Source organism: Osmerus eperlanus, chromosome 19 (genome assembly GCF_963692335.1).
Source record: "Osmerus eperlanus chromosome 19, fOsmEpe2.1, whole genome shotgun sequence".
NCBI classification, from domain to species: Eukaryota; Metazoa; Chordata; class Actinopteri; order Osmeriformes; family Osmeridae; genus Osmerus; species Osmerus eperlanus.
The window spans coordinates 3626197-3650737 of NC_085036.1; positions in this window are offsets into that span (position 1 = coordinate 3626197).

Sequence of the window (24541 nt, forward strand, 5' to 3'; positions counted from 1 at the left end):
AGATTATATGATCATTGCAGCATCCACAGAAGTGGAACATGATGAAATACTACAAAAGGTAATAACGCGAGCAAAAGAAGCAAACGTAAAATTCAACAAAGAAAAGATACAATTCAAAGTGGACAGTGTCAAGTACATGGGGCATGTGGTCACTGCAGAAGGAGTGAAGGCAGACGACACAAAAATAAAAGCCATCACAGCGATGCCGTCACCTGAGGACAAAGCAGGGCTACAGCGATTGTTGGGCATGATAAAATACCTTGCTCAATACATTCCAGGTGAAGCCACCCTCACAGCGCCTTTGAGACAGCTGCTGCGCAAAGACAGGGTGTGGCTGTGGCAACATGAACATGATGCGGCCATCAAGAGACTCAAAGAGGCCCTTACCAACACACCTGTGCTCAAGTTTTTTGATCCAAGGAAACAGCTTGTTATACAGGCTGATGCATCTAAGGATGGGCTGGGAGCGTGTCTGCTTCAAGATGAACACCCAATAGCCTAGCACACACAGAAAAGGCTGGCCACACCACAAGAAACAGGTGGACATGCGAATGGCACAATACTGGTCCATCAGACACACTGTGTCTGTGAGAGACGGCATAATGTTTGCCGGTGACAGAATAATCGTTCCGAATGTGATGAGACGAGATGTGCTGCAAAAGCTACACATGGCGCATCAAGGAATGCAGAGAACAAAAGCACTGGCCAACAGACATGTTTACTGGCCACGAATAGCGAGAGACATTGAACAAATGGTCGAGGCCTGCAGTACATGTCAACAGTTCCAGCCCAGAAACCAGAGAGAGACGATGATTTCACATGACATTCCTGAGCTCCCGTGGCACAAGCTGGGTGCGGACATCTTCGAAATACAAGGTCAGTCCTACCTCTTGATAGTGGACTACTTATCTAAATACCCAGAAGTACTGAACATTAGGGACAAGACCGCCCACACCGTCATCATGAAAATGAAGTCAGTGTTTTCCAGACTGGGAATTCCAAAAGAGATAGTATGTGACCATGTTCCATTTGCAAGTCAAGAGATGCACAACTTTGCAACATCATGGGGCATAACACTCACTCATTCTAGCCCTGGCTATGCACAGTCTAACGGTCTAGCAGAGAGAAATGTGAAAACTGTGAAACAGGTGATAAAGAAGGCACAGCAAACCGGGACAGACCCTCATCTTGCACTTCTCACCCTACGGAACACACCTGTTACGGGTATGGGCTACTCTCCTGCTCAAATGCTCATGGGCAAAATACTGAGGAGCACTCTACCAAGCTCCAGCGCCATTCTCCAGCCTGCAGTGCCCCAGGATGCACACTCTGCACTCCAAGGCCTACAGAGAAGACAGCAACAGTACTACAACAGAGGCACGAAGCAGCTTCCTGAACTGAGCCCTGGCGACACTGTGCACATGGAGACTGCACAGGGTTGGCGTCCAGCTGTAGTTACAGCAGGGCGAGCTGAACCTCGTTCCTACAACATACAGACATCGTCGGGGCAACACTACAGACGCAACAGACGTCATCTGAGGAAAACTCCAGCCTGCACCCAGGTGAATTCAGCCTCAGATTCAGACTGCATGGATGAGGATCTGCCAGATTCGCCATCTACAAGTACAGCAGAGACTATGGACTGTACTTCCTCTCCCACACCAAATCTGACTCAAACCAGGAGAGGCCGAGTCATCAGACCCCCTGAGAGGTTCAAAGCCTTTCATATGAGTCAACATTAAGGACTGTTGTAAATGGCGAATAGCCATTTAAAGGGAAAAAAAGGATGGACTGTAAAATGATTAAATATGTGAATTGTTCTCGTATGATATAGACGTCATTCAGTCAGTTGCGTTGATGTAATTAGAAGAACGTCAAACGTTGTATTGATGGTAGTTTATTAGTGCACCAGTTTAATTTCATTTTTGATTGATAAGCAGTTAAAATGATGATGTTTAATCTCCATGTTAAGAAAGGGGGATGTAGGATATAGTGCCGCCCACTAATACTGTTTAGGTTCATAAACAGAGGTGCGGTGTTACACGGTTCAGTGTGTGTGATGAGCCGGGGAACGCACGTTAGCGGCTTGTATGTTCAACTTGAGCTCGTAATAAACATGGACTACTGGAAGTAATCTCAGTCGCATTATTCCAATCGCCACCGGTCATAACAAACTATTACACCTTGAGCATTAATACAACATCCCAATAAGCGCATACAGGGTTTTTCCTGCATAGCGAAAATTTTGGCGCGCGCCAAAGCCGTTTTCCCGAGCGCCAATGACAAATCCCGAGCGCCAAAGGCAAAAAAAGTCTGCGATGAAGAAAAGAAAAAAAGCTGTGTTCATCACGCCTGCAATGCATGTCAGCGAATATGTTCTCAATAGTATGTTTCAAGTAGGCTACAGCCGAACCTTCGTTCTGTTTTGATCAATAGTAATCGAGTTGATCGTGTCTTCTTGTGTGATCAATCGCAACTGTGAGGTGCGCAAATGGACAGAGTGGCCACTAAACTGTCGTTCCGCTGCGAGGGCCAGCCCGACGTGCACGAATACACCTGTACAAATGCAAATGAAATTTCCACTCAAAATGCTGACAAAAGTTTGATTTACGATTTCCAACGCAGCCTCCATTGGTATTCTTAACCTGGAATGATAATATATAGTGCAATGTTTCCTCTATGGCTAAATTTATGCCGCCACGGTATCAGAAATCAGCTAAAATTTTAGGCGTCTATCAGCAGTGATTGTTAGAGTGCATGTCGGAGAATTGCACGGACATGCGCTTCACACCGCAGTTGAGATTGCGTGTGTCCTTGAGAACTGTAAGTCGTATAACTGATGTTGTCAGTTCATTTAAGCCTGTTATTGTATAAGTCTATAGTTCTTGCAAATTTAAATCAAGTTAACTGGCGATTTTCGTTGTTTGTATTCTTCCCCTGCTTGCTAAATTGCACATGTCTGTTGATTCGATAGCAATTGCTGCCCTTGCTCAGGTTTGTATTTTAGGTGCATTATTATGCTGAAGTAGTTTTAATTAATAAAAAGTGGGTTTATTGTTATTATTTGCTACAGACTGCTTAGCCTATCAAGATCAAATGAAGCAGGCAGTGCATGCTTCAGAGTGGCCCGCCTACCTTAATCGATAGACTAGGCTACTGACCATTTACAATAAGTTGTTACGTCAATTACTAATTGGCAGCATTCATGGCATTTAGAACATACTTTATGAGTGTAAGGTGTCTTTAAGTAGCCTAACTTTATTGCTTTAGGGGAAATAGGACGAAAATATGTGCAATATTACATTAGCTATTAGACTATTACATTAACCTGTTCCGAAATATAGGTTTAGTTTCGGCGGGGGGGGGGGGGGGGGGGGGGGCGGCGGCAAAACACCTGGGAATAAATACATTGATTAGAAAAAAAAGAAGAAAAAGAATATATATATATATATATACACATATATATTAATTTTTTTTGAGCACCGAAGACCCATTTTGACCCAGGAAAAACCCTGGCATAGCACTTGTTTTGTTTACACCCGATCTACTGCTACTGAGGTTAATATAATTTTGTATAATAAACTTTCTGTAGTACTGTATCACCTCAGTGTCTCTTTAATGAGTGGAACCTAGGTTTACTGGGCATTACAAACAGGATCTAACAGTAGATCGGGTGTAGGGTAATACGGAAAGGAAACAGTGACATAGACTGAAGACCTCAGTGGAAGTACAGACTCACCATGATGATCCCGGAGTTGGAAAATGAACTAAAAGTTTGAAAGGAGAGGTTGGCAGCTGAAAAAACACAAGTGGCCTACCTCAAAGACCAAAATGAAGACTTGACATCTAAATAATAGAACGCCAATCTCTAGTTAGGTCTACAACCTTTACTAAAGTGATCCCCTCCATTGAACTTGTGTATATACCCAAAGACAAGAAGGGTGACATGTTTTCTGGTCATGCAGGTACTAATATGTATTATGAATGGGTGGTTGATGTACAGAATTCTGTGAACTTTTCTGGGTTAAGCCTAGGAAACAGGCAGCCACCTAGAAATAAGGCATTGTTCAGAAGAGGTGCGGAATGACCCAGAAAAACTCGTAGAAACTCGGAAAACCTTGCTCTTTAACTCAGGACCAGTCCCGTCGCTTGCGTGCCGTCGCTCGCGTAAGCGGGATAATGCCCTTCGAGGTGTACATTATCGTCAGGCATTAGCCCTTACATAATGGACAATGTGGAGGCGTGAACCGTCCGACGCGCAGTGGAGTCCATTATGTAAGGGATAATGCCCGACGAGGTGTCCAATATCACCTGATAATGGACGATGCAGGTTGCTTCCGCGGAGGCCCTTATCAGGTGATATTGGACACCTTGAAGGGCATTATCCCGCTTATACCATGGTCACTTGCCAACAATTTTTTTTCAAAACACAAATTAATGTTGTCATGCGTTTTGCAAAAGAAAATCTAACGTTTTTTTACGTTAGCCAACTCTGATATTTCTAGTCCGGTCAACTCATAGAACCAACACCGGTTTTCCTTTGGATGAGCTATTAGCCCGAAAGCTAACGTTATGCTAGCAAGATTAAAAGGCAATAACATTGTGTACGGTTGACAAACAGTAAATACAATTTTACAGTATGTTTGACAAGAAGATTCGCTAGCTAACCAGCCATGTCACTGTCCCAAAATTAATAGCAAGATTTTCACGAACAAGTTATCGGCCATATACTAGTACTAGGCTACAGTACGGCCGCAGCCTATGGAGCGAGTTGAATAGAAAATGGATGTGAGATGACCGCATCAAAATGGACATATTCTCCAAACAGTAATTATAATTTTACAGTATGTTTAACAACAAGACTAGTAGCTATCGAGCCATGTCATTGTCCCCAAATAAAATCAAGATTTTTAAGAAGAAAATAATCGTCCATGTGTCGAGTTGCGGCTACTGTCGTGTTGGCCGCAGCCTGTCTGAAATAGATTGACTAGCAGGTGAATAGCGAATGGGATGTGAGATGAGCGGTTACGTGACACTGACATAGTAGATTCAGAAAAGTAACATTTTTCAAATAGGTTAAAATAAATATTCAAGTCACTCATTGTTGTAAATACAAGTTAGCTTGTTAAAGTCTTTCAAAATTCTAAACGGAGGCTTTGACTGCGTCCCTGTTGATATGGTTACTTGTTTCAGACACTTTGTACAGGCTCATACTATGTAGCCAGCGCAATCATTTAGAACAGTGAACAGACAGTTTTGATGGAACTACTTAGTAGGTGTACATTATCACCTGACAACGGACACCCCTGCAGCCAATGATGGAATACCCCCCTGGTCTGTCTGAGCAACTGGTAGGGCAGGCAAGGGCTTTGTTGGCTGAATATGCAGATGTCTTCACGTTTAGTGAGGATGATTTGGGGAGTACCGAGGTCATACAAAATGAGATTCCATTGACAGATTAGATATCGGAGATTACCTCCTAGTCAGTATGAGGAAGTAAATTAAACAGCTGTTGGAGCAGGGAGTGATTAGGGAGAGTAGTTGCCCCTATTCCTCACCCGATGTCATTGTAAAGAAGAAAGATGGGAGCTTAAGAATGTGTGTTGATTACTGAGTCCAACCATTACATTGAAAGACCAGGAAGGATGCATACCCCCTACCAAGAGAAGATTGAGGCCGTAGCGAAGTGGTAGTTAGTTGTTTTAAGTTTGCAACACGCGTGTTCATTTTTGTTTTATGTTTTTTGAGGTTAAAAGAAGTATGAGTAACTAATGGTGTCTATTATTCAAGCTATATACAAATTACAAAAATCAAAATTTTAATTACTTTTCGAAATGTTAATTATTTTTCGGTTTGAATATTTGTAATTTAAGATTGTGCAGTTATTTTCATTGAAAGTTGGGAAGTCGGAATTTAATTGTTTTTAGAAAAGAAAAGGGGTAATTGTGTCTTTATTTTCCGTTGTTGGTTATCGTTTATGGATTGTAATTCTGAAAATGAATGGTCTGGAGACAGAATTGACCTGTCCAAACATCGATTACATGAAGCAAAAGTATGGTAACGATAGTTTATTGCAAATGCAAATATGGATTGATAAATGTGGATTTTCGAGTGTGGAGTCGTTTTGTTTTAAGGACCTTATTGTATTGCGAAATGGGTTCGTGGAGAGAAATAGATACACAATTTTTTTTGAAGTGGAGAAAAGAATAGATTTTAGCCTGATTGGAGAGCTTTTTTTCTGATTGGATGGAGATAGGTAGAGGGATAAAGAAATATTAGGACAGAATAGTGTGGGGAATTTTTCATCTATTTCCCCACAGATTCACGATTGAGATTTTCTGGCTGTTCCGCAAACAAATTTCGCCTCATCCGCAGCCAGGGGTGTTGCGGCAGGATGCGCGGGCGCATGAGGGTTTGCGGGAATGCGAGAACAGAATACGAAGAGGTCAGACATTTGCCATTTCTTCTGACAGCCGGTTATATCTAGGAAAAGTCAAGAAAGTAGGATCCTGGAATGTTTTTTATAGATTTGCTTTGGATTCCCGCAAAGATTGAAGCTTGTGCCTTGACTTGCAATTGCCATTGTGTTTCCAAGAAGGAAAGGTTAAAGTCCTCTCCGGAACAAAGGGTTTGAGTCCCTGTTGTGTTTGGAATAAGCGTGTTGTGGGCTATGGTCAAAGCTGATGCAGAGCGTGTTGACATGCTGTTGAAAAAACATGTAGGCCAACACGAATTGCTAGGTAAGGTCAATCCAAAATGCGTGCTTTAATTGTGGGAATTTGAGCAAAATGTACGTGAATGTCCGGAGATGTGTCATCTTTGTTGAAAGTTTTCTGGAAATTGTGAGCGAACTCTCGCAAAATCAGAGGGGTTCGTGACCGGAAGTTGAGTTTCGAAATGGTGGCGTACAATGTTTATCGGTTGACACTGTTGGTAGAGGAGAGACGATTGTTTTACAACTCTGTGTTAACCGTTATATGTTTGATGTTAGACTTTACATCGGTCTGATTACCGCCAGAAGGCATTTGTTTTTGAAGACGGAGACATTCTGTTTTGAAAATGCTAATGTTAATTCTTTGACTGAATTCTCCACTTGAAAAGAGGCGCATGCGCTTGAGCCTAGCGGAAGTTGATTCTTTCAGTGAAGCTCATTCTGCGTGCAGTGCCCACACGTGAGTGCAAAAAAATAAATAAAAAAAATATCACTCATTTTATTGAGAATTTGACGTTGAATTGTGAAGTATATTGGTTGGGAAAACAGATGTGTGTTTCTGTTTCTTTGTCAAACTTAAGAAAATATTGTGAGTTGCCATACTCTTGATTTGGAAATTATGTACAGACCGATTTTCTATATTATGAGCTTGATTCGTTATTGAATAACGCGCTGGAAATTTAGTGTTTGGGTAGGATAATTGGTAAAAGGCCAGTTTTGGCAATAAAAGCGGTATTCATTTGAAGAATTACAATCCCGGGGTTATTGAAACTTTTATAGAAAGGTATGTGTTCAAACGGAAATGTTATGTTGTTTAAGGAATATTTTTGTTTATGTCTGGAAATGTTCGATGGTTTTATTTTTAATTTTGTGGAAGTTCACAGATGTTACTGTTGTTTAAAGAAATATGTAAAGGGTTATGAAGAAGTGATTAGAAAGATTGAGCCAGTCCGAGGGACTTAAGTGTATACAAGGGGAACTAGTTAGAGAGACTGAATTGCGATTGTTGTCAAGGGCAAAGGTACTACATATGTGTGTTTATTGCTGATGAGATGATTTGTTGAAATGTGTTGGGTTTGGTGGTATTCATATTTACCTATTTAAATGGACTTGAAGTTGAAGCTGTGTCCAACCAGAATGCTAATACATGGGTAAACTGTCATTCTCTGGCGAGTGATATTAGGTGCATATGTAGATTTCGGAGCCAAATTTTTATGTTGAAAATAAAATAGTACTAATGGTTGATAGAATTGTAAAGGTTGTAATTGTAAAGAAAATCTAGGCTGTGACTGTTGGTTAATGGCTAATGGTGAAAACGTGGAGGAAGTGCATTTTGTTCTGTCCTGAGACAAAGGAGAGTCCAGGAAGTTGAATTTTTAACTATGGCAACGACATTGGCTAACAAACTAACAGACCGACAGGCGGGTACAGGCTAGTAAAGGAATTGCAGCTTTATATTTGAGATCCAGGATGAGTAACCGCATGACGCATGCGCAGATGGAAGTTGAGAAATTTACAAAGACGCAAATTTAGAGAAATAGATACATTTGGAGCGAATTTTACATATTAATTTGGTTACTTTTGAAATATGTTACGTGATGAGTATTTTGAGACATTTGCTAACAAGGTTTTGTTTGTTTGAGGACATTTTAAATGAGTTTCAGAAATTCCGAGGAAAGGTGGGGGCTAAAAGAGTCCCGTTACGTTGAGTCTTACAAAGGTGATCCCAGAGGGTGTAATTCTGCATAATTATGTGAGTATTAATGGTGAAAGATGTGTCCGTTTAGATTAATTCGAAGTTTGGTGGTTTACAAATGTATGATTTAACATTTGTTCTAAATCCTAGCCAAACTGGGAGGTAGGAGCCTTTCAGACCAGGACTTGTATTTACGAGCGGAACATCTGTGGTGTGTGATGGTATCCATAAAAATGCAGAAATTAGACCCTGGTTCCTAAATTAGTTCTAATTGGATTGGAAAAGTTATACTTTAGCAAAATTAAGTGAATAGCTGGTAAACGCCAACCATCTGTGTTGTTTAAAAGAAATGAAAAAAGGTTGAGAGTTTTTGCTTTGTTCCAGAGCGCGCTGTTTGATGCGAGTTTGAAATGCGCAATTGTTTATTTGAGTTGATTCACTAACAAAGAGTAATTGAGATAGCTGGTAAATATAGGAATATTCAAAGGTGTATACATTACATGCTTTGATAAACCTTTTGAGGAGTTAAAGAATAAGGTTTTGTTTTACGGGTTTATGTTAAATTGTGAATTTAAAGGTTTAAAAGAAAAAGGGAGAGTTTATATTTTCTTTTGTCTTAAGGGCATGGTACAATGTTTTGGGATAAACAGTTAGGCTGTGATGAGGTTGTATCATTATGGTATTGGTTCATAAAGAGGGTTATGATAATTTGGTTTTGAAATAATTTGGGAAGACTCATTAAGTCTGATAAATTGTGGTGTGATGGTTGTGCTAAGTAGCTTGTTCTGGACTGCAGCCAAAGCAAGTTATGAAGTTCTACCTATCTAACCTATATAGAAATATAGATGGGGTATAAGTTTGGTTAATGGTTACATTAAGAACATTTTATGGTCTATGTTTTATTTTGGAATCATACAGATTAAATTCTGGTTTAGGGTAGTGATGCTAGTTTTCTACATGTCTTGGAAAAAGAGAGTTGATTTGGTGAATTTAAATACAGGGAAAAATTAAAAGGGAATCTGAAATTTAAAGGTATTCATTTGAACTGTTCCTAAAGGTTTTTTTGAAGAAAAGATAATAAGAGACTAAAAGTTGAGGTTATTCGTAATTTGGCTGTTTTCTAAAATAGTTTTATTTTATACAAATTGGTTCAAAAGTAGTTTGCTTCAGTGTAAGCTTGTTAATTCATAAAAGGGAAAAGAGTTAAAATATTTACTGATAGTTAAATACATCATTGGTGTTACATATGATTTTGGGAAAGGTATGGAAACAGGAAGTTTCTTAGTTTGATCTGGGACACAACTTGCTGTATGCAAATGTGGAATTCACTCTAACAATTATGATTATTCCACAGGGAAAATGCTAGTGCTGATACTAGCTGGAGCAGTTTCTAGATTGCCTGAATGCATTGATGAACTAACTAGAATATGTTTTTGATGTTGATATGTTTACAGGAAGTGATGAGATGATGTTGCTATGTCCGGATGAGCCTAACTTGACAAATTTGGGCTTACAGGACTCTTTTGAGGAAAATTGTTGTGTGACCTTGATACAACATTTGTTATGGATTCTTTAAGGGAAGCGCAGGCTTCTTAGAGAGGAAGAGATGACGTTTAGGAATTTATGACTGACTGATGACTGACTGATCTAAACAGAGAGTGACTATGGGGGTTTTATGGTTTTATGAATTTAGCTTCAGTAGTTTGGATTTGTGATAGGATTGTGAGGGTTTGATATGATATTGCTGAGTTGAAAATATTGGACTGTATTTAACCCAGAGTGAGAATTTTGTTTTGTTTGAGTATATTTGATAAGAATTACAGAATACAGCGGACAGATGGAGAAAGGAATGGTGGAATGGAGATTCGAACTTGGACTAATCCACAAGAAAATGCGTTTTGGAAAAAGGAAGGATATGAGAATAAAAAATGGAGGTTGTATGGTCTGCATAAAACATTTATCTTGAGATTTTGCTAAGTTAACACATGGAAAGATCATGCCTCTACAGTTTGTGTGATATCAAGAAGAATGCATTATTTTAGCATACAAGAGGATTTGTAATGGATGCATAGTCATTTTGTTAATACTTCATATGTGGGACAAGTATTATGAGAAATGGAATTTAAACACGATAAGCTTCACAGTTAAGGTTAGAGAAACCATTTGGGTATTGATAGATGGATTTTGTAGAGTTCAAATTTTGGAGAAGTGATACTGTTTAATGATTGTTGATGGGAAGAAGTTTTAGACATAAAACCCTTCTCAGGGGCTCAGTGATCAAGCTTTTGTTAATTTAGATTATTCTTCGATGGGATTTTTCTTTGAGGTTATGTAATGATAATGGGTCACACTTGTTTAAGGAAGTTATTTTGGTGTTGATAGGATTCAACATTGTGTTAATCACTTCAGTTGAATGAGAGAACAGAACTTTGAAGACTAAGTCAGACGACAAGAAGTCAGTTACCTTTAACTGACCTCTGTGAGAATGTGCTTGTTTATCACTGTGCAACCTTTTTGGAGTCTATTTTGTGTGAGATTCACAGGCAGGTGAAGGAGGCTATTCCTATGACTGGACCGCTGCATGATTTGATACCAGATGACTGGATCGTGGTGAAGGACCTGAAACGCCTGGTAAAACCCAAGGTGGACGGGGCCATACCAGATTCTCCTGACGACTAATCCGGCGGTTAAGATCGAGGGGAGAGCAACGTGGATACACGCTAACCATTGCAAGCGTGCACCTTGTCTGGAGATGGAAGCAGAGGATACGCGTTCTGCGTAGTACCAAGGAAATTTCCGAGCTGTACGCGAAGTGCAGTGTCGTTGAAAGTTGCCCTGAGCAATTTGATCGTCGTTTGCAATCGATTCGACTAGACTACACCGCCAGACAGAAGTTTGTCTACAAGCCAACTGAAGATGGCCACTACGGATGCACGACCATGGCATCAGTTCCGACAACCTGGACTTTGTGGTATACGGGGTGCAGTGGGTTTTGTCTTGGGAATGGCATTTCTTATTGCTCTTAATGTATTTTTGTATTTGAATAAAAGTATGCATAATTCTGATGATACTATGACAATAGATCCAATGACTTCAACTGTTTCACCTGCAACGTTCCAGATGTTGAAAAGTGATGAGAGAGAGGTTGTAGATGAAATGGAATCGGAGATGGAGTTTAATTCTTGGTATAAGTTAGCAACATATTCAGTAAAACAAGTTTTAGGCGAAGAACACCCACCATGTGTGTATTGCCAGCCACTTAAGGATGTTTCACTGATTATGCCAGCACCATTTAATTCAACTAGTTGTTATGATTTTAATTACCATCGAATTATTTCAGGTGACATTGATAAAACGAGATGTGTGGACAGTAGTCATCTGGTTTTGTTCAGGAATTGTCCAGTCTGTCCCACTAACTGCTATCATTACCAGAGTTCTAGTGCTTGGTATTTAAATTCCAATCTAGGATGTGCAGCAGTACGTCCTATGCTTACTGGACCAATTGAGAACGAGGGAACGGAAGATGTTCTGATTGATTTTGTTATAGTTCCAGGGCAAAAGTTTGAGTGTTTTGAGAAAAGTTCCGATATTGTTAAAACAGTATTCGTGGGGAACTTTAGTGAAGGGAAAGTAAAGATTGGAACTTGTGGACATACTTGGGTGGTAAATCCATACTGTGAGGCGATGCAGTTTAGAGATGCTAATGGGACTTTACACCCTTGTTACAAGTATAGAAGCTCTGTTCGTGTGGATAGTGAGGGAAAACATCATACTCCACCACCTTCTGGCCCATTGGTATATCCAGGACGCGATATAGCTGATATATTTTGGTATTGTGGGGGTAGAATTAGATCACGTTTACCAAAAGGATGGGTGGGAGTGTGTGCTAAGGTGATGTTAGTTAGTAAGACGTTGATTAAGCCTTTAGGAAATGTGACGGTTGATTCAGGCAGACAGAGACGAGCTGCTCCTGTTGGTTCTTTTGATAGTGGAATTTACATAGATGATATTGGAGTACCAAGAGGGGTGCCTACTGAGTTTAAAGCTAGAAATCAGGTAGCTGCAGGACTAGAATCATTCTTTTGCGTACATTGTACGGTTAACAAAAATGTGGATTGGATTAATTATATATATTATAATCAGCAAAGTTTTATTAATTACACTGTTGATGCGATTTCTGGATTATCAGAACAATTGGCTAAGACTTCAGAGATGGCATGGCAAAACAGGATTGCTCTAGACATGTTGTTGGCTGAAAAAGGGGGTGTTTGTGTACTTTTCAATAATACATGTTGTACGTACATTCCCAATAATACAGCGAGTGATGGGTCAGTCACTAAAGCATTATCAAGCATGCGTACTTTGAGATTAGAATTGTCTGAACATTCTGGATTTGATGATTCAAAAGGAGTTTGGTCATGGATTGACGGTTCTTGGGAAATGTTTGGTAAATGGAAGGCAGTTCTTCTGTCTGTTTTGTGTGGAATAGGTGTCATTTTGTTGATACTATTGTTTTTGGCTTGTTGTCTGTTTCCCTGTGTAAGGAAGATTGTGGAAAAGACAATGGCTAAATCATTTGCTGTTCAAATGATGAACTATAGTCCCTTAGAGGATTCTGACTGGGTTCCACCATTTAAGGATGAAGAGGCTACTGTGAGTGATATGTAATTCTCTTGTTATTTTTGGGGTTATGTTTTGATTAAAGGGGGTTACTTTATTTTCTTGCATCCATATCTGTATGGATGTTTTATATTTTTGTATGCTTATGCTTTTGTATGCCTTTGTTGTTTAAAAAAAAAAAGTAAGGAATGTAATGGCATTTTTTGATATAGTTACTAAGAATGTATTTTTAATAGACTGAGGTTGTGTTTAAACAAATGGATGTTGCAGTTGGTCTTAAGGTATTTATGGTATTGGTTTATGATGCCTGATTGAGAAGCTAGGGGCACAGAGGTTGGGGGATGTTTGAGTTCTGTGGCCTAAAGGGAGATGGATAGATGGATTCAGTTGATCTAGCAGCCCTGACCTTTTGGCCAAGGAGATTGTGTCCTGTGTCCTGTTTGTGTTTCATTAAGGGTATCTTTACTGTCCTCATTTAGAGAAAGAGCCGTGACATCAAAATACTTTGGTCACTTGACCTGGGGGGTTATATTGTCTTAACTGTCACTGAGCAGTGCTGACCAATCACAGAGTTCAGAAAAACCATTTGATCTAAAGTTTATATAAGGCAGGGTTTTGGGGTTGTTCTGTATCACTCTGGCGAACGACCTGTGGCTAGCACCTCCTTCGTTATGACTGATCACAAAGTACTTTGTTAAATCATGATCTGTATAAGCAAAATAAATTTATTGTAACCACCATCTCTTGACTATTCAAATCTACACAGTGCCGCTTGAATTTCCACCATTACAACTTGCCTCTCCAAAGGGACAGGGTTTAAAGCTAAGTGGGTCTTGATTTTTTGAATTATGGAGCCCCCAGTGTGAGTCAACATTTCATAGTTTTAAACAGTAGTTAATTTTGGCTCTTGTGCTTGCATATGCACATTTTTCAAAAATGTTTTTCTTGGGGTTGACGCTAGCCATCAGGGCCAGGGAGCTGTTCTGTCACAGGATGGGGAAAAGACCAATTGCTTATGCGGTCATCTGAGAGGAATATGGAAAATTACAGCGCAATGAACCTAGAATTTCTGGCACTAAAGTGGGCAGTAACAGATAGGTTCTGTGAGTACCTGTTGGGGTGCAACTTTACCATCTTTACAGATAACCTTAGCCATTTACGGACTGCTTAACTGGGAGCCATTGAGCGAAAATGTAGGTACTCTGCATGGTCAGTATTTAGTAACACCCCCTTTGGCAAGTATCACAGATTTTTGTTGCCAGCTAAGAGTCTTTAACCATTGTGCTGCCTTCGGGTCACATGACCCAAAGGTTCATAACGAACCATCGTTGTGTTTACCCAATTTTACCCAATACAAAAACAAATAAAAATAATTTTATTTTAACCATCGCAATGTGGGGGGTCTGAGACAGCCCAACGGTTAAAAAAAAAAGATTCACTTTGTTTTTGTATGCGGTAAAGTTGTCGCAATACGACGGTGGGTCAGAATGACCCGAAGATAACACAAGGGTTAAATTCTTGTTCATGGATTTTCGGCCATTCTGCCTTGCAAAAGGCTTCTAGTTCAAATTAGATTCTTGGGCCGGCTTTCCAGCACTGCTCTTTTGACGTATATCCATAGATTTTCGATCATGTTTAAATTGGCAGACTGTGAGGGCCATGGCAAAACCTTCACCTTGTGTCAGAAATATTAATCTATCAAGCATTGCACAGTCAGTCGGTGAAGAAGTTAAAAAAGCTTTATTACTTGCGGCCGGCCCACAAGGAGACAAAAGGACCACACGCCATGGTGATACAAAGTTTGTCTGCTAGCATGTAGTGCTGGCTAACCTTTTAAACAAAACCGCTCTCCACAGTCATTGGTTCAAACAACTGTCACATGGCTCTTCTTAAATTGGCTCCCTTGCATGGACCTGCGCGCGTGTGTGCGTGCGTGTTTGTGTCATCAACCCTGGTTGAATCTCTGGTTCTGGTGTCGTAAAAGTTCAACCCCCCAAACATCCTCTCAGCCTTAGGCCACATTTACACATAGCCGGGTATTTACAGAAACAAATATTTCGGACCCTCCGTTTTCAAAAATAACGTTGTACACACAAGATTGTTTTCAAAAATGTTTCTGTTTAGAATTCTCTCAGAATTCTCAAAATCTTCGCCTCTGCTCGTCGATATAAAAATCAGTTGTGTTTGTAAATACAAACAGGCCAAAAGGGTTTGCATTAACGCATAAATGAGCACTACCGTAACAGCATCCATAATCAGTAAGAAAACTAACTGTAAACAGGACGCTCACATGACGTGATGCATTTTTAGTCGCATACTGTGACGTTTGAGAACCTAAAACTCTGTTTAACCTAGTGCACACGCAAACACAAAAACAGAGTTTTCAGAAATCTCCACTTTGGCTGGAGTTTTTAGAAATTATCGTTTTCGAAACGATAATTAAAAAAAATCTAAAACCACCGTTTTCGTGTAAATGAAAGGCCAAACCGTATGAATATATGCGTTTTTCCTCCGTGTAAACGGGGCCTTAGTCTGTAACACCCTTCCCCCAGGTCAAGATAAGGGCCCAGTATGTCTACATAAGCCTAGAGTTAATTCAGGGTAGCCTCTCTTTGCACACAAAGCTAAACACAGTATCATTTTATACAGAATAAAAGGTTACATCTTTCACTTTTCTGACACCTTGCACCTCTTGAGTAGCCTGGTCCTAACCAGACTCTCGTACATTTCATTTGTACAGAGAGTCTGGCCTCGTCCATTGACAAGCGTTGACTTCCTTGTAGGTGGGTACTCTGTTAAAGTTTAAAACTATTGGATCTGCCCAGAGCCACTCTGATCTGCCATAACCAATCGCTAGCGTTCGCCTTGGCCAATTCCTTCACCGCTACTGTAACTAGCTGCCGTAGCTGGAAAATCAAACTTTCCCCGAACCCTGTGGGGAGGAGGGCCACAACATCATGGCCACCAACAAAACTCAGCAAAACTTGTTCTTGCTCCGGCTTTAGTTTATAGATAGTGTTGCCACAACGGACCAAATGGCTTCGCTCGCATCTTTCTCCGCCGCCATTACGGAACTACAACACAAACTAGTGCACAACATCAACGTCATCGTTCTCAGCCACTCCCTCTGTTCGCTGATTCGCCGGTAGAAAATCAACCGGAGACATCTGACTTACGTACCTCATGGCCAGACCTAGTACAGAAGCAAAATCAAAATTGAGCGGAAGTACGTAGGAGGGCAGAGCCAGGCTACCTCTTGAGGTAGTCCAATGTGGATTTTGAGGTGTGTTTAGGATCATTATCCTGTGGCAGAGGCCATCCATCCTCATTTCATCTTCAGCTTTTTTAAAGACGTTGTGATGTTTGCTTCCAGAATTTGCAGGAATTTAATTGAATAAATGTTTCGCTCTACCTGTGCCCTGGCTGCAACACAAGCCCAAAGCATGATCGATCCACCACCGTGCTTAAGAAATGGCAGTTAACAGGAATGGGGGAGGTGAAGTTGAGGTCTGTAACTTTCAGAGATAACTGCTCGTAGGATAGCTAGAAAGGCAAATCAAAACCCCAATAATTTGGTTGTTTGGCAAATATTAAACCCCCTACAAATACCATCAAGATTAATCAGGGTCTTTGTTTCAAGATGAGGTAGTTGAGGCATTTCTGTAAACAGCAGAGATGATGTTGCATTACTCTGATTGTATCTCTCTAATAATGCCAGGAATCTCTGTGTATCTGTGTATCTGTATTGTGAATAGGGTTTTAGGGCAGCGAGTTTCCCACGATTATCTCAAGAACCGACAGGAACAATATTATTTAGGTCAGTGCGATACGAAAAAGCAAGACTATTTTACTGTTGAAATATTGGCTAGCTAACTAAGAAAAAGACTATATTTAAAGTGGATGGTTTATTTCAGTAGGTATAGCTGGAAGGTTATTACACACACCTGTCTATATAAGGTCCTGTTAGAAAAGTTAAAGATGTAACTGTTATCCTACATAAGAATGATTCTGTGTTCCATATTCCTTGTATGCAAAGAGAGGCCTACCCCCAAATCTGAACTCTGGGTAACACTAGGCTTACGTAAACAAGGGGACCTGGGCTTGACCACTATCTTACTGGAGAGGCTATAAAAGAGTTGGTCAAGCTTACAGGGGTCAGAGAGCGCACACAGGCAAACACGCATGCACACACGCGCACCAGGTCTATGTAAGGGAGCCAATGAAAGAAGAGCCATGGGACATTTGCATGCATTGTTTTAACCAATGACTGTAAAGAGCAGGGCTGTTTAAATAGCTAGCTAGCACAACATCCTAGCAGACAAACTTTGTAGCACAATGGCATGTGATGTTTTTGTCTCCTTGTGGGCTGGCCGCAAGCAATAAAGCTTTCTTAAACGTATTCACCGACTGACTGTGCAATGCTTGAAAGGCAGGGGCGGCCTTAACCCTTGTGTTATCTTCGGGTCATTCTGACTCATCAGTCATTGTGACCCACCGTCGTATTGCGACGAATTTACCGCATACAAAAACAAAGTGAAGCATTTTCTTTTAACCGTTGGGCTGTCTCAGACCCCCCACATTGCAAAGGTTAAAATAAAATTATTTTTATTTGTTTTTGTATTGGGTAAAATTGGGTAAACACAACGATGGTTCGTTATGAACCTTTGGGTCATGTGACCCGAAGGCAGCACAAGGGTTAAGCATCTGGGGGCCCGTTTCAATAACTAATATGGGGCCCTACCCACATAAAACATAATAGAGCAGAAAAATCAAGGATTCCTGTTGGTTTGCATCAATGGTATATTATTTTATTGCGTGCACTTTCAGCTCAACATATAAATAATCAAACCTTATTTGATTAAAACTAAATTATATACAATTATACAGCGTTTTACGTTGGAATAAGCCTCGCCCTTTCACGCACTTAGCAGTATTAGCGCAGTATATTTTCAGCTGTCTGGGCTGACTTAAAAAAAAAAAAATTAAAAAAAATGGGCGGATGAAAGGCCGTTCTCTCTGTATTCCTTTCGGAATTTAAGAACACATCCCACCTCGTACTGTAGCACATCAATCCCAACTTGTGGGCTCTGGAGCAGCTTGCTGACACGATTAACCTCATGTAGAATGTTGTACCAGATGATGACAGTCAGCAGGGGTTAGGGTTAGTTAATTTCCAGGTCGTTATCTCCTGTTCAAGGCCTCTGGCAGCAGACGCGGTCTCACTGTCACCTGATAATAACAATAATGTTGTTTAGGTTTTTAAATAGGTTAAAAACACTGTAATAAGTAGCCTAACACATTAAAATCATAGACTGTCTATCACAAAGCAAAATAACACACACTCGACTCGTACATAACTTTTTTTGTTGCATGATCGACTAGTGAGAGAAGAGCTTCGCCGACAGGAGGAAGCTGATAGCGCAGCACTTTCACACTTTCCACGCGGCATTCCCATCGCGTGTTGGATATTGCCGTTAGGGTCATCCGTGGTACGTTTGTCTTGAAAATCTCCCATCTCTGTGTGGAGGAGCTGAAAATGGTGTACAGACGTTGCAGCACCCCAAAGAAGCTCACAGACTCAACTGTTGACTTCACAGCATCTACAATGACGAGGTTTAGACTGTGGCTGGCGCATGGCATGAACAGTGCTTTTTTGTTGATGTCAAGCAACCTTTTCTGCACACGCTATTTTCCCCCCGCATGTTGCTACCGTTATCATACGCCTGTCCCCTGCATTTTTCGACATCCAGGCCTAACTTCTCCAAATGCTTCAAGAAGTGAAGGATTCTTGAATCTATGTGTCTATTCCAATATGTAATGATAGTATTCAATGACACAAATCTGTGTTCTAGAAAGAGTGGTCTGAAGTCGCAGAGGTCCGATAATATCAGCTTTAATGCAGCAGTTGGAAATCAACAAGTACAGAGCTCTGGGGTTGTCTACGTTTCCCTACCCGCAACAGAGTTTGGGCTGGTTCACGAAGTCCAACTGGCTATCTTTCCCTGCCCCAGCATATTATATACAATGCAATTGAAAACACAAGTATCAAAAAAGGGTTGAGCTTGTTCTCTCGTGCGTCAGGGAGTTGTTCTTGCCTACGCGCGTCCCACCTGCTCGGGTGCCATCTCCACCCAGTTTCAAGGTTGTTTCTGAAAATGAAGAGATAGAGACACAAAGAACAGCCTGCTTCCCACACTCAGTGTGAGACCCAATGTTTAAGCCTGAGCGCACTTCTAAGTTCATAACTTTAATAAGCACAATGCATAACTTTAATAAGCACAATATATTCTTTAATCCCTCTTTTGATCTCTGAAAACACCAGAGATCAATCAACATAGCCCGGACCAACCACCGCCTCCTCGTCCTGGTCAGCCAGCCCCAGCAACGGCATTTGGAACCCCTTCGTTGGGTTCTCCTCAGCCGAGACAATGATCCTGTTACACAGGGACCTGATACATGGGATACAGCAACAATCATGTTGATATTGATATAACACACTCTTAAGTAAAATAGCGGAAACCTTCTTAGTCCAGTACAATTCTAGTGTGGTCAAGCAGTATCACTCTTGGCCTAGTCGTAACCCTCTTTTCTGGACTCTCACATTCGTAGCAATAGCAAACGGTTCACTGCCCCTCCTGGCCCTTCTCCACCAACTCCTGGAACGTATGACTGGATTCTGGACAACACATGCTCCAGTGGTACCACGTACTTCCTTTCCCCAGCACCCTTAGGGCGTGCAAGGTTCTCTCGATGACCTTGAATGGTCCTGTCCATAAATGTACAACAGGCTTCCCCGAACATCTGATGATGTATTGGGGCAGGTGGGGCAGGGTCTTCAAGGGGAAGGGGGGGGGGGGCAGACCACTCCTAGGTCTGATGGGGCATAGGGGCAGATGGGGCAGGGTCTCCAGGGGAATGGGGCCTTAGAACAGGGGTTAGGTAGTCAGACCCGCCGGTCTGACTCGTCCTGAAGCAGAAAAGAGTTACAGTCCCAGCATCACCTTATCTCCCATGATCCATGATCAAGCAGTAACTGAGTCAAATGAGATGCGAACAGTCGAACACCAATGATTAAACACAGATATTGAAATCAAGAACCCATTCGAGGATTTAGAGTGGATATTTTTAAAGTTCAAATAAATCCCTCCTTTCACACCCTTTTAGGGTGTGACAACAAACCCAAATTTTAAAAATATCCCATTACCGATTACACAATGTTGACATACAAATCAACAATAATGATGAGACTATGCAGCGTTATGGCCAAGTGGTGTGGACACACTGGACACAGTGGGAAAACCCGAATGATGTTATAGGGGAAAACCCACCGTCACTCCACAGAGTGGACATTCGACATCCATGTATCCACGGCAGACCTGGACATGCTCACAGGCCCCCTTCACCACATACATACAACTTTAGCCAAGCTTTTAGAATTGTAATAAAATAAAATAAATTTGAAACAAATTAGACAGGATATTTTAAAGTTCTCATAAGATCCCTCCTTTCATTGATAACTTTAATCAATACCCAATCTCCTCGTTTGACTCCTCCACTCTTTGGTTTACTGCTTCACCTGGAACAGAATTTAGCAGAAGACATCTCTTTTCTAGTTAGCATTTTTTATAAAATTGGTTAACCATTTGATTCGCCTCTTCATCATGCTATGTGAAAGGTTTAAGTTGTGGTATTACATATGATCTCCAATAAATCAATTCAAATGGTGTTATGCATCTGGTATAGGACTGGGAAAGACTTCAATTCACATAGTAAACATACTGTATCTATAATTACCAGGCAGTATTTTCCCTTCAGTTTTCTTATTGTTGAGCAAACACATGTAACAGCATCTAATAACGAGCCCCCATATTCAACTCCTATTAGTCATGCCTAGAAATGACAATCTGTTTCTTTGTTCCCTACTTTAGAAAATCAACTGTTAGTCTAATTTCTTTCACTCCAAAAAACCTTTTCTGTCTTTTAAAACAGTTAAGTTTAAGACCAGTATTGTTTTAGATTCTCTATTTTACCAAATCACACCTCTTTTTATCAAAGATATGATAAAAGCAATTTTCATTATGCCAAACCAGAATCCGTATGCTTCTTAAATGAAATATAGACCAAATAATGTTCTTAATGTAGCTATTACCCAAACATTTTTCCCAAATATATTTTCTATAAAGGTCAGATAGGTAGAACTTCATAACTCGTTTTGCTGCAGTTCAAAACGAGCCAATTAGCCCAAACCATCATAACCACAATTTATCAGACTTGATGAGTCTTCCCAAATTATTTCAGAACTGAATGTTATAATAACCCTCTTTGTGCACTAATACCATTTATTAATACAACATTATCACAGCCTAACTGTTTATCACAAACAGTATGCCAGGCTCTGATAAAACTCTCAAATAAAACTTAAAACCAAATTACAATTAAACTCCAAATAAAAATACATTTTGTTATTTTCTCTTTCTCATTTTTAACCAAATTACATCTAATACCTGTATCAAAACTCTTAAAAACCCTAGATTTTACTATTTTGACTTAAAATGTTATCCCATATACCCTCAAAGTATATTCATGTTTCCTCTTCAAAACATCAGTGTTTAAACCAATCATCTCTTCACATCAACAAAACGTTCTCATGTTTCATTTCATAACCTTCCATGATCCTCTCTAAACCAATCTTTTATCTTTGACCAACACAGCTGGTTAGCGTTTACCGTCTATTCACTTAATTTTGCTCTAGTATAACTCTTCCAATTGTATTAGAACCAATTTATAAACCAGGGGTTACATTTCTGAGATCACCTTTGTAAGATATCAACGTAACTGGACTCTTTTAGCCCCCACCTTTCTCCAACTCTCCTCGGGATTTCTGTAACTTCTTGGTCAAAGAAAAAAGCACGAGATTGATAAAAGTGAGTGATTGCACAAGAAAAAAGCACGAGATTGATAAAAGTGAGTGATTTCACAAGAAAAAAGCACGAGATTGATAAGTGAGTGATTTCACAATTTGAAAACTTGTTAGACTTTGCAGTGAAGGCAATTATGGTCCTTGGAGGACGCCTAGTGGATTTATTTATTTATTTATAAAGAACGACAGATCTGTTTAAAATACCATTCAACTCAACCCGATTCCACACAAATATTACTTTTTCAGGGACTGTGACCCTTTTGTACCGGAGAGGACAAAGGAAAGAAAAAATAAACACACACACAACAAATTCAGGGACTCTAACCCTTGGAGTGCTCCTTTTTTAAACACAAAACAAGTTCAGGGACTCTAACCCTTGGAGTGTATTTTAACCTCTCCTTTTTTAAACATAAAACACGTAGGCCTACAGGGACTCTCACCCTTTTTGAAGAGGACTCTAACCTCTCCTTGACAAGACAAAACACATATAGGGACTCTCACCCATTTGAAGAGGACTCTAACCTCTCCTTGACAAGACAAAACACGTGTAGGGACTTCCACCCTTTTGGAGAGGACTCTAACCTCCCCTTGACGAAGACAAACGTGTAGGGACTTCCACCCTTTTGGAGAGGACTCTAACCTCCCCTTGACGAAGACAAGCCACGTGTTAGGACTCTCACCCTTTTGAAGAGGACTCTAACCTCTCCTTGACAAGACAAAACACATATAGGGACTCTCACCCATTTGAAGAGGACTCTAACCTCTCCTTGACAAGACAAAACACGTGTAGGGACTTCCACCCTTTTGGAGAGGACTCTAACCTCCCCTTGACGAAGACAAACGTGTAGGGACTTCCACCCTTTTGGAGAGGACTCTAACCTCCCCTTGACGAAGACAAGACTTAAAAACGGTTGATTTCCCACCACTGTTCGTTTGACTAGGTACGATGAAGCATAGTAATCGTCTAAATTTGGTTCTCAGTTCCGAAAAGCAGTACTTTGAATTAACAGGTGTCTGCTTACCTTTTTTTTATGTTGAGGCGCCTCTGACGATTACGTCTGCCTCCTCGTACCGGTGTATGGGTCTTTCTCCCGATCTGTCGGTCGGGCCGGAACCCTCTGGACTCCCTCTTTTCAGCGTCGGGGTCACCATTTGAAGGATTCTTGAATCTATGTGTCTATTCCAATATGTAATGATAGTATTCAATGACACAAATCTGTGTTCTAGAAAGAGTGGTCTGGAGTCGCAGAGGTCCGATAATATCAGCTTTAATGCAGCAGTTGGAAATCAACAAGTACAGAGCTCTGGGGTTGTCTACGTTTCCCTACCCGCAACAGAGTTTGGGCTGGTTCACGAAGTCCAACTGGCTATCTTTCCCTGCCCCAGCATATTATATACAATGCAATTGAAAACACAAGTATCAAAAAAGGGTTGAGCTTGTTCTCTCGTGCGTCAGGGAGTTGTTCTTGCCTACGCGCGTCCCACCTGCTCGGGTGCCATCTCCACCCAGTTTCAAGGTTGTTTCTGAAAATGAAGAGATAGAGACACAAAGAACAGCCTGCTTCCCACACTCGGTGTGAGACCCAATGTTTAAGCCTGAGCGCACTTCTAAGTTCATAACTTTAATAAGCACAATGCATAACTTTAATAAGCACAATATATTCTTTAGAAGACATCTGTTAACCCTGCGCCTGATGTGTCAAGCACTGGTAGGAAACCGACAAAATGCTCTTCAACAGTAGCCCCGGCACCGATTTGGCACTTGACAAAGCGCAGTGTCACAGAGAGCTGCTCTATGTGTGCAGCGGCCGGGGTGCAGTCCATTATCACAGAGTAGTAATGGGATTGTTTTACTCTTTGTATTATTGCTTCCACTGTCTTGTCTCCAATAAGAGTGATCAGCTCATTTAGTATCGTTTTCCCCAGATAATGGTCAGCAATCTCTTTTGTCTCCGCTCGTCTGACATGCTCGCTCATCACTGGGTCAAACTCTGCAAGCAGCTCCACCACACCTAGAAAGTTTCCATTGTTTGCTTCATGTAGGTTGGAATTGTGGCCACGGAAAGCAAGGTTTCGTTCTGCAAGACTATGGCAATTAACCTTTTCATGACTTCGTTCCACTGTCTTTTTTTCAACATTTGCATTTCTTGGTAGGTATTGTCAATGGTACTGTGCGTTTTTACACGCTTCTCCAGCTCGCGCAAGCTGTCCATCTTGGAGTGTGAGAAAGAGTCGTTCCCACATTCTGAAACCTCTGTGAGTGAGACTACTCGTCCGCTTTCCAAATAAGGTACAGCAGAAACAGAAGACTGAATCGGATGATTTTGAGTACACTAACCATGACCTGCATATCTTTTCTCCATTTTTCATCTTCATGAAATATCTGTCTTTGGTAAAACGGCGGTGTGATTGGCTTTGTGGGAAGTTAAACTCCTCTATTTATTCTATTGACAATATCGATTCGTTGGTCATCGGCAATATGCTCTGGCCAGCACCCCGGGTCTGTCTCTGTAAACGGGGCTTTCTCCCTGTAATCTCCCTCATCTGTCTCAGTGGTAGGAACTTCAACGTCATGTTCTTGTTCTACTAACAA